The sequence below is a fragment of the Lepus europaeus genome, unplaced genomic scaffold (assembly GCF_033115175.1).
Source record: "Lepus europaeus isolate LE1 unplaced genomic scaffold, mLepTim1.pri SCAFFOLD_60, whole genome shotgun sequence".
Taxonomy (NCBI): domain Eukaryota; kingdom Metazoa; phylum Chordata; class Mammalia; order Lagomorpha; family Leporidae; genus Lepus; species Lepus europaeus.
In genome coordinates this window covers 712,001-720,221 of record NW_026909478.1, presented here as the reverse complement: position 1 = coordinate 720,221, position 8,221 = coordinate 712,001, and positions in this window count along the sequence as shown.

The window sequence follows — 8,221 nt, the reverse complement described above, 5'->3', positions numbered from 1 at the left end:
TGCACTCCGTAACTTGTCATTTTAATTTTTACTTAATCCTGAGCAGAGAGCCCATTTTTTTGCCAAAGAGGCCAACTGAGTGTCTTTCCAGCCAGGAACATCACAGGCTACATATGCAACTTTAGTTTACTTTTTAAAGAAAGGCATTGCTTTGTATACTTGCAGATCCTGCCAACTTTGCCAATTTGTGACAGCAAATTATTTTTCTGCTGTCTGCTGTGCACAGACTTATTTACTTTTAGTTTAATCTGTAAGAAATACGCTGCAAGCCTTGTAGTGCACACTAAAATTATTTAGAGGAAAGACAGTAAAGGAGCATAGATTAACAGAATGTTGCAACAAACATGGCTCCATTGCTATAATGATATTATAGCAAGAGAGTCCACTGATCCCTGTAGGGAGGGCCTGAGGCTGGCCCCGCTTCCAGTTTTCCCGAACTCTGTTTTTTAGTGAATTACCTTTTTTTTTAATCAGTTTTGGGGTGACATTAATTGGCCCAATGCATTTCCCTTTAGCACCGGGGGAAAATCCCAGGAGGAGCCTTAGTTTGATTTTTGACTTTTGGACAATTTTTGTACATGTCCCTGTAGAGCGGCAGGTCCTGAATGTCCTGTTTTTAAGTGAATCCATTTTGTTAATCCCTTATCAAAGGGACTGTTACAGAACACCTCAGCCATAGTAGCCAATCGATCCATGTTTACATTGTACTTATGTTTAGCAGAATTTATAGTACTGTGGGCATCACTAGGCAATCATCACAAAGCACCGGAAAAGGATCCATACTGAGAATCAGACATTATCAGTAATCATTACAGGCATGTTTAACATTTAGCTTGACTGTGTGTTCCCCTGGGATGGAACAGCAGCAGCAGAGGCTTGCTCCAGCTCCCTCTTAAAGCCCCAAGGACAAGGGTGGCTCATTGCCAAGATTTTAGGCAAGCAGTGCGTCCCATCCCGGATCTTGGCCAGAGAGCCGAGACACGAAGCATGCCCACCTGTGTATCAGAAACATTCCTTTATCCTCCTCCCCGGGAACTGGCCAGGCTCCCAAGGAGCAGGAGAAGGTCATCCGGCAGCAAAGTTACTTGTCTACCAGAGCTGAACCTAGATACAAGCCTCTCCATCCCAAAAATCTGTCCTTACATTTGGCCCTAGGGTTGCATTGAGAGGTGGACATAATTAACACATGATAAGAATGCAATACAAATTTCTTATACAAGTATACATTTAGCAAACACAATAATATTTAAGGCATTTTAAGGATAAATTGAAACATATCTGAGGGGCATTAGCTTCTTGGGCACCCATGTCAGGGACATAAAAAAACAGTACCATTTCAATACAACAACTCAAGCTGCTGCAGATAGCCTAAGAACTGGCTAGACAATCCCATGGCATGGAGATCTGAGGCATTGTTACTTGTTAAACAGACATGTTGAGGCGCACACAGTCCAATTAACAAATGCGCTAACATTTTGCATTACTCTGAAATTAGTGATTCGGGTTTCATTAAATATTTGTAACATCTCTTTTTGATAAGACAACAAATTTTTCAGCGGATGGAACACGGTGGGTAACCATTTAGCCATAATGATAGTAGCCTCTTACTATCTGTTATTGTTACATTCTTGTAGGTTTGTGCAATCTTAACTATTTGCAGCATATTTTGATTTACAATTTTTTGTAAAGCAAACCAAGCATAATCTGTTCAAGCATTCCTATTAATAATAGGGTAGAGTTAACACATAATACAAAAATAGAATGGGTAGTCCGGACACTTTGTTACCACAATTACTCATTTTACATAGTAATATTAATTTTACAACAGGTAACATTTACTTTAAGTAAAATATTTAAATACAGGGTGAGGGCTGTCCAGTGTACACTGATTTATATTTTTTTACACCCAGTGTTTCTTATTTACAACACCCTCTTCAGCAAACCAAGGACAAATTTTTTTAACAGCGCTGATAAATTGCTCTACGGTTTGTTTCTTTAACCCTATCTTCTACATCTGCAATAAAGTTTTTCTAGCCTTTGTCACGGCTTGTTTTGTTTCTTTAAATGCACATTTAAATCTTTTTTGAGTACATTTTAATGTTGCTCATCCACCACTCCTTCTGCGAACCAAGGACTGACTATTCCTATGGCATCAATGAACTGTTCTATGGCTCACCTTTTTTAACTCTATTTCCTGCATCTGTAATGGAGTCTTTATAGCCTTTATTAGGGGAGGGTCTTGGATCAGGTCTTCCCACATGGTAATATAGGGAACCTGGTCAGGGTGTCCGTGGGGTCCTGGTTGAAAGACTCATGCCTTGACCTGTGGGATAATATCAGCATTAAAGTTCCTGTCCCTCGGCCAGGCCAGCCAACCTCAAAGGTTGACCATTCCGAGGAACAGAAAGTCACCCACTTTTTACATTTGACGTCGATCGACTGATTGTGCATGCAGTTTTGAACTTCTTTTCAGTGGCCTAAAGTAAGGCTTAAGGGTGTAGTTAGTCCTTGTCCCATGTTAACGGCAAAAGGCAAGTAGATTATAACACAGAAAACAATCACAAGACACACAAACACACTGCGCGCAACAATGGAACGAGACAAAACTGAAACCAAAACTCCAGATGGGAGAGGCTGCCTCGCCAGCCTCTTCCGGGGAAGGAGGGAGACGAAGTCCTTCCCTTCTTCCCAGAACACTGCTGGAGCATCCTCCAGCACTTGAGCCAGGGGTCTTGGACACGTCTGTCCCTTCCTACTACTGGCTCTTCACCTCTTCTCGATTTGGGCGCCCACACAAACACACAAACAATCAACAAGACTACAAAATTTGAAAGAAGGAACTTACCTCCGATTGCAGGACGGAGTGTGGGTCTGGGGTCTCAAATCCTAGAATAGCCCCCAAGATGTAGGACCCCCGAAGCAGGTGTCCCACAGACCGGACCCCAGAAACACGGACTCCACTCCAACCGATGCAATAGCAAGAGGAAGTTTATTTCATTTGCAAATGGACCGTCTCAGTAGCACCCTCTAGTGCGGTGTGAAGAGAACGGCCCCGAACACCAGCTTCACAGGGTATTTAAAGCTTAAAACCACAGCATTAGCATACTTAGTTATGTTACAATCCTATATGGCAAGATAAAAGTTGTGTTACAATTTTATTGGATATGTTAATGGTTACTAGGTAAGGGGCTTGGAATGGAGGCAGTTTCTTCTTATCAGCTAAAGCAAGCAGGGCGGGGGTATTACGGGCTGTCCGTGCTTTGTGGTTTTTCTTCTTTCCTTATCAGCTTAAGCAAGCAAGGACCAGGATGGCAGTGAAACCTTGGTATGTCACAACAGGATGAGGTTTGGGGAGGTCCATCCTTTCTTATTTTAAAGATATCGGATACAAGCTTAGCCAACTCGAACAGAAGAAAGAAAAATGCGGTTAGCCTTAGTTCCTCCATTTTGTCCCTCAGTTAGCCCTTTCAATCCAATCATATCCAAACAAAGTGGTATGATATTCGTATGCAATGGACTGAGAAAATCACAGTAAAAATGGTTTTGGAGAAAAGCAAAGTCTTTTCGTTAGGCAACTGCATAAAATGTCATCTATACAAACAGAAATATCATGTTTGTTTGCCGCTGTCCCTCTAGCTTTCGCCCTAGAAAATATGAATATGTAGAGATGGTGTCTCCATGTGGAACCAATTACTGTATCCAAGCTAAAAAAAATGTTCCCTGATAAAAACATTCAAAACAATAAAGTCCGTGGATAATATCCAGAAAACACAAACACAGAGGCTGTAGCAATATCTGGGATTGAGTTAGCCAAAACAAAACCGGATATTTCCGGTTTCATCCACTCATATCCGGACAAACTGGTGTGGAATTCGTATGCAATGGACCGAGAAAATCACAGTAAAAATGGTTTTGGAGAAAAGCAAAGTCTTTTCATTAGGCAAGTGCATAAAATGTCATCTATACAAACAGAAATATCATGTTTGTTTGTCGCAGTACCTATAGCCTTCTACCTAGAATACATGAATATGAAGAGCTGGTGTCTCCATGTGGAACCAATTAGTGATTCCAAGCACAAATTATAAGTTCCATGATAAAAAACTATCAAAACAGTAAAGTCCATGGATAATTTAGGAATACACAAACACATAGTCTGTAGCAATCTCTGGGATTGAGTTAGCCAACAAAAAACCGGATATTTGCAGTTTCATCCAGTCATATCCGGACAAACTGGTGTGGAATTCTTATGCAATGGACCGAGAAAATCACAGTACAAATGGTTTTGGAGAAAAGCAAAGTCTTTTCGTTAGGTAAGTGCATAAAATATCATCTATACAAAAAGAAATATCATGTACGTTTGCCGCAGTTCCTCTAGCTTTCTCCCTAGAAAATACAAATGTGTAGAGCTGGTGTCCCCATGACGAACCAATTAGTCTTTCTACGGTGCAAAATGAAATGTTCCCTGATAAAAACATTCAAAACAATAAAGTCCATCGAAAATATCCACAAAACACAAACACAGTGGCTGTAGCAATATCTGGGATTGAGTTAGCCAAAACAAAACCGGATATTTCCGGTTTCATCCACTCATATACGGACAAACTGGTGTGAAATTCATATGCAATGGACGGAGAAAATCCCAGTACAAATGGTTTTGGAGAAAAGCAAAGTCTTTTCGTTAGGCAAGTGCATAAAATGTCATCTATACAAACAGAAATATCATGTTTGTTTACCGCAGTTCCTCTAGCTCTCTTCCTAGAAAATATGAATGTGTAGAGCTGGTGTCTCCATGAGGAACCAATTAGTGTTTCCAAGCTCAAAATTAAATGCTCGCCGATAAAAAACATTAAGAACAATAACGTCCGTTGATAATATCTACAATACACAAACACAGAGGTTTTCACAGTATTTCGGATTGAGTTAGCCAAAACACAACCGGATATTTCCGGTTTCCTCCAGTCATATCCGGACAAAGTGGTGTGGAATTCGTATGCAATGGACTGAGAAAATCACAGTAAAAATGGTTTTGGAGAAAAGCAAGGTATTTTCGTTAGGAAACTGCATAAAATGTCATCTATACAAACAGAAATATCATGTTTGTCTGCCGCAGTCCCTCTAGCGTTCTCCGTAGAAAATACGAATGTGTAGAGCTGGTGTCTCCATGTGTAACCAATTAGTGTTTCCCAGCACAAAATTAAATGTTCCCGCCAGCGCCGCGGCTCTCTAGGCTAATCCTCCGCCTTGTGGCGCCAGAACACCGGGTTCTAGTCCCTGTCAGGGCACCGATCTTGTCCCGGTCTCCCTTCTTCCAGGCCAGCTCTCTGCTGTGGCCAGGGAGTGCATTGGAGGATGGCCCAAGTTCTTGGGCCCTGCACCCCATGGGAGACCAGGAGAAGAACCTGGCTCCTGCCATCGCATCTACGCGGTGCGCCGGCCGCAGCGCGCCTGCTGCGGCAGCCATTGCAGGGTGAAACAATGGCAAAAGGAAGACCTTTCTCTCTGCCTCTCTCTCACTGTCCACTCTGCCTGTCAAAAAAAAATTATATATTCCCTGAAAAAAAAATACACAACAATAGAGTCCGTGGATAATATCAGGAATACACAAACACAGTGGCTTTAGCAATATTTCGGATTGAGTAAACCAAAACAAAACCGGATATTTCCAGTTTCCTCCAGTCAAATCCGGACAAAGTGGTGTGATATTTGCAAGCAAAAGACCGAGTAAATCAGAGTAAAATGGTTTTGGAGAAAAGCAAAGTCTTTTCATTAGGCAAGAGCATAAAATGTCATCCATACAAAAGGAAATATCATGTTTCTTTGCAGCAGTTCCTCTAGATTTCTCCCTAGAAAATACGAATGTGTAGAGCTGGTGTCTCCATGTGGAACCAATTACTGTATCCAAGCTCAAAATAAAATGTTCCTCGATAAAAAACATTCAAAAAAAGAAAGTCTGTGGATAATATCCAGAAAAAACAAACACAGAGGCTGTAGCAATATCTGGGATTGAGATAGCCAAAATAAAACCAGATATTTCCAGTTTCATCCAGTCATATCCGGACAACCTGGTGTGGAATTCGTATGCAATGGACTGAGAAAATCACAGTAAAAATGGTTTTGGAGAAAAGCAAAGTCTTTTCGTTAGGCAAGTGCATAAAATGTCATGGATACAAATAGAAATATCATGTTTGTTTTGCCGCAGTTCCTCTAGCTTTCTCCGTAGTAAATACGAATGTGTAGAGCTGGTGTCTCCATGTGGAAACTTTTAGAGTTTCAATGGTACAAAATTAAATGTTCCCTGATAAGAAACATTGAAAACAATAAAGTCTGTGGATAATACCAGGAATGCAAAAAACAGGCTGTAGCAATATCTGGGATTGAGTTAGCCAAAGCAATACCGGATATTTCTGGTTTCATCCAGTCATATCAGGACAACCTGGTGTGGAATTCATATGCAGTGGACCGAGAAAATCACAATAAAAATGGTTTTGGAGAAAAGCAAAGTCTTTTCATTAGGCAAGTGCATAAAATGTCATCTATACAAACAGAAATATCATGTTTGTTTGCTGAAGTTCCTCTAACTTTTCTGTAGAAAATACGAATGTGTAGAGCTGGTGTCTCCATATGGAACCAATTAGAGATTCCAGGCACAAATTTAAATGTTCCGTGAACAAAAAAAAACATTCAAAACAATAAAGTCCGTGGTTTATATCCCGAAACACGAACACAGAGGCTGTATCAATATCTGGGATTGAGTAGCCAAAACACAACCAGATATTTCCAGTTTCATCCAGTCATATACGTACAAAGTGGTGTGGAATTCGTATGCAATGGACCAAGAAAATCACAGTAAAAATGGTTTTGGAGAAAAGCAAGGTATTTTCGTTAGGAAATTGCATAAAATGTTATCTATACAAACAGAAATATCATGTTTGTTTGCCGCAGTTCCTCTAGCTTTCTCCCTGGACAATACGAATGTGAAGAGCTGGTGTCCCCATGATGAACCAATTAGTGTTTCTAAGGTACAAAATTAAATGTTCCCTGATAAAAACATTCAAACCAATAAAGTCCGTGGATAATATCCTTAAAATACAAACACGGAGGCTGTAGCAATATTTAGGATTGAGTTAGCCAAAACACAACTGGATATTTCCGGTTTCATCCAGTCATATCCGGACAAACTGGTGTGAAATTCGTATGCAATGGACCGAGAAAATCACAGTAAAAATGGGTTGGAGAAAAGCAAAGTCTTTTCGATAGGCAAGTGCATAAAATGTCATCTGGACAAACAGAAATGTCATGTTTGTTTGCCGCAGTTCCTCTAGCTTTCTCCGTAGAAAATACGAATGTGTAGAGCTGGTGTCCCCATGATGAACCAATTAGTGTTTCAATGGTACAAAATGAAATATTCCCTGATAAAAACCTTCAAAACAATAAAGTCCATCGATAATATCCAGAAAACACAAACACAGAGGCTTTCACAATATTTCGGATTGAGTTAGCCAAAACAAAACCGGATATTTCCAGTTTCATCCAGTCATATCCGGACAAACTGGTGTGGAATTCGTATGCAATGGAACGAGAAAATCACAGTAAAAATGGTTTTGGAGAAAAGTAAAGTCTTTTTATTAGGCAAGTAGATAAAGTATCATGGATACAAACTGAAATATCATGTTTGCTGCAGTTCCTCTACATTTCGCCCTAGAAAATATAAATATGTTGAGCTGGTGTCTCCATGTGGAAGCAATTAGAATTTGCAAGCACAAAATTAAATGTTCTCTGATAAAAATTATTCAAAATAATAAAGTGTGTGGATATTATCAGGAATACACAAACACAGAGGCTGTAGCGATATTTTGGATTGAGTTAGCCAAAAAAAACCAGATATTTCCGGTTTCATCCAGTCATGTCCGGACAAAGTGGTATGGAATTCGTATGCAACGGACCGAGAAAATCACAGTAAAAATGGTTTTGGGGAAAAGCAAAGTCTTTTCGTTAGGAAAGTAGATCAAATATGATCGATACAAACTGAAATATCATGTTTGTTTGCCGCAGTTCCTCTAGATTTCTCCCTAGAAAATACAAATATGTGGAGCTGGTGTCTCCATGTGGAACCAATTAGAGTTTGCTAGAACAAAATTAAATGTTCCCTGATAAAAAACATTCAAAACAGTAAAGTCCATGGATAATATCAGGAATATACAAACACAGATGCTGTAGCAAT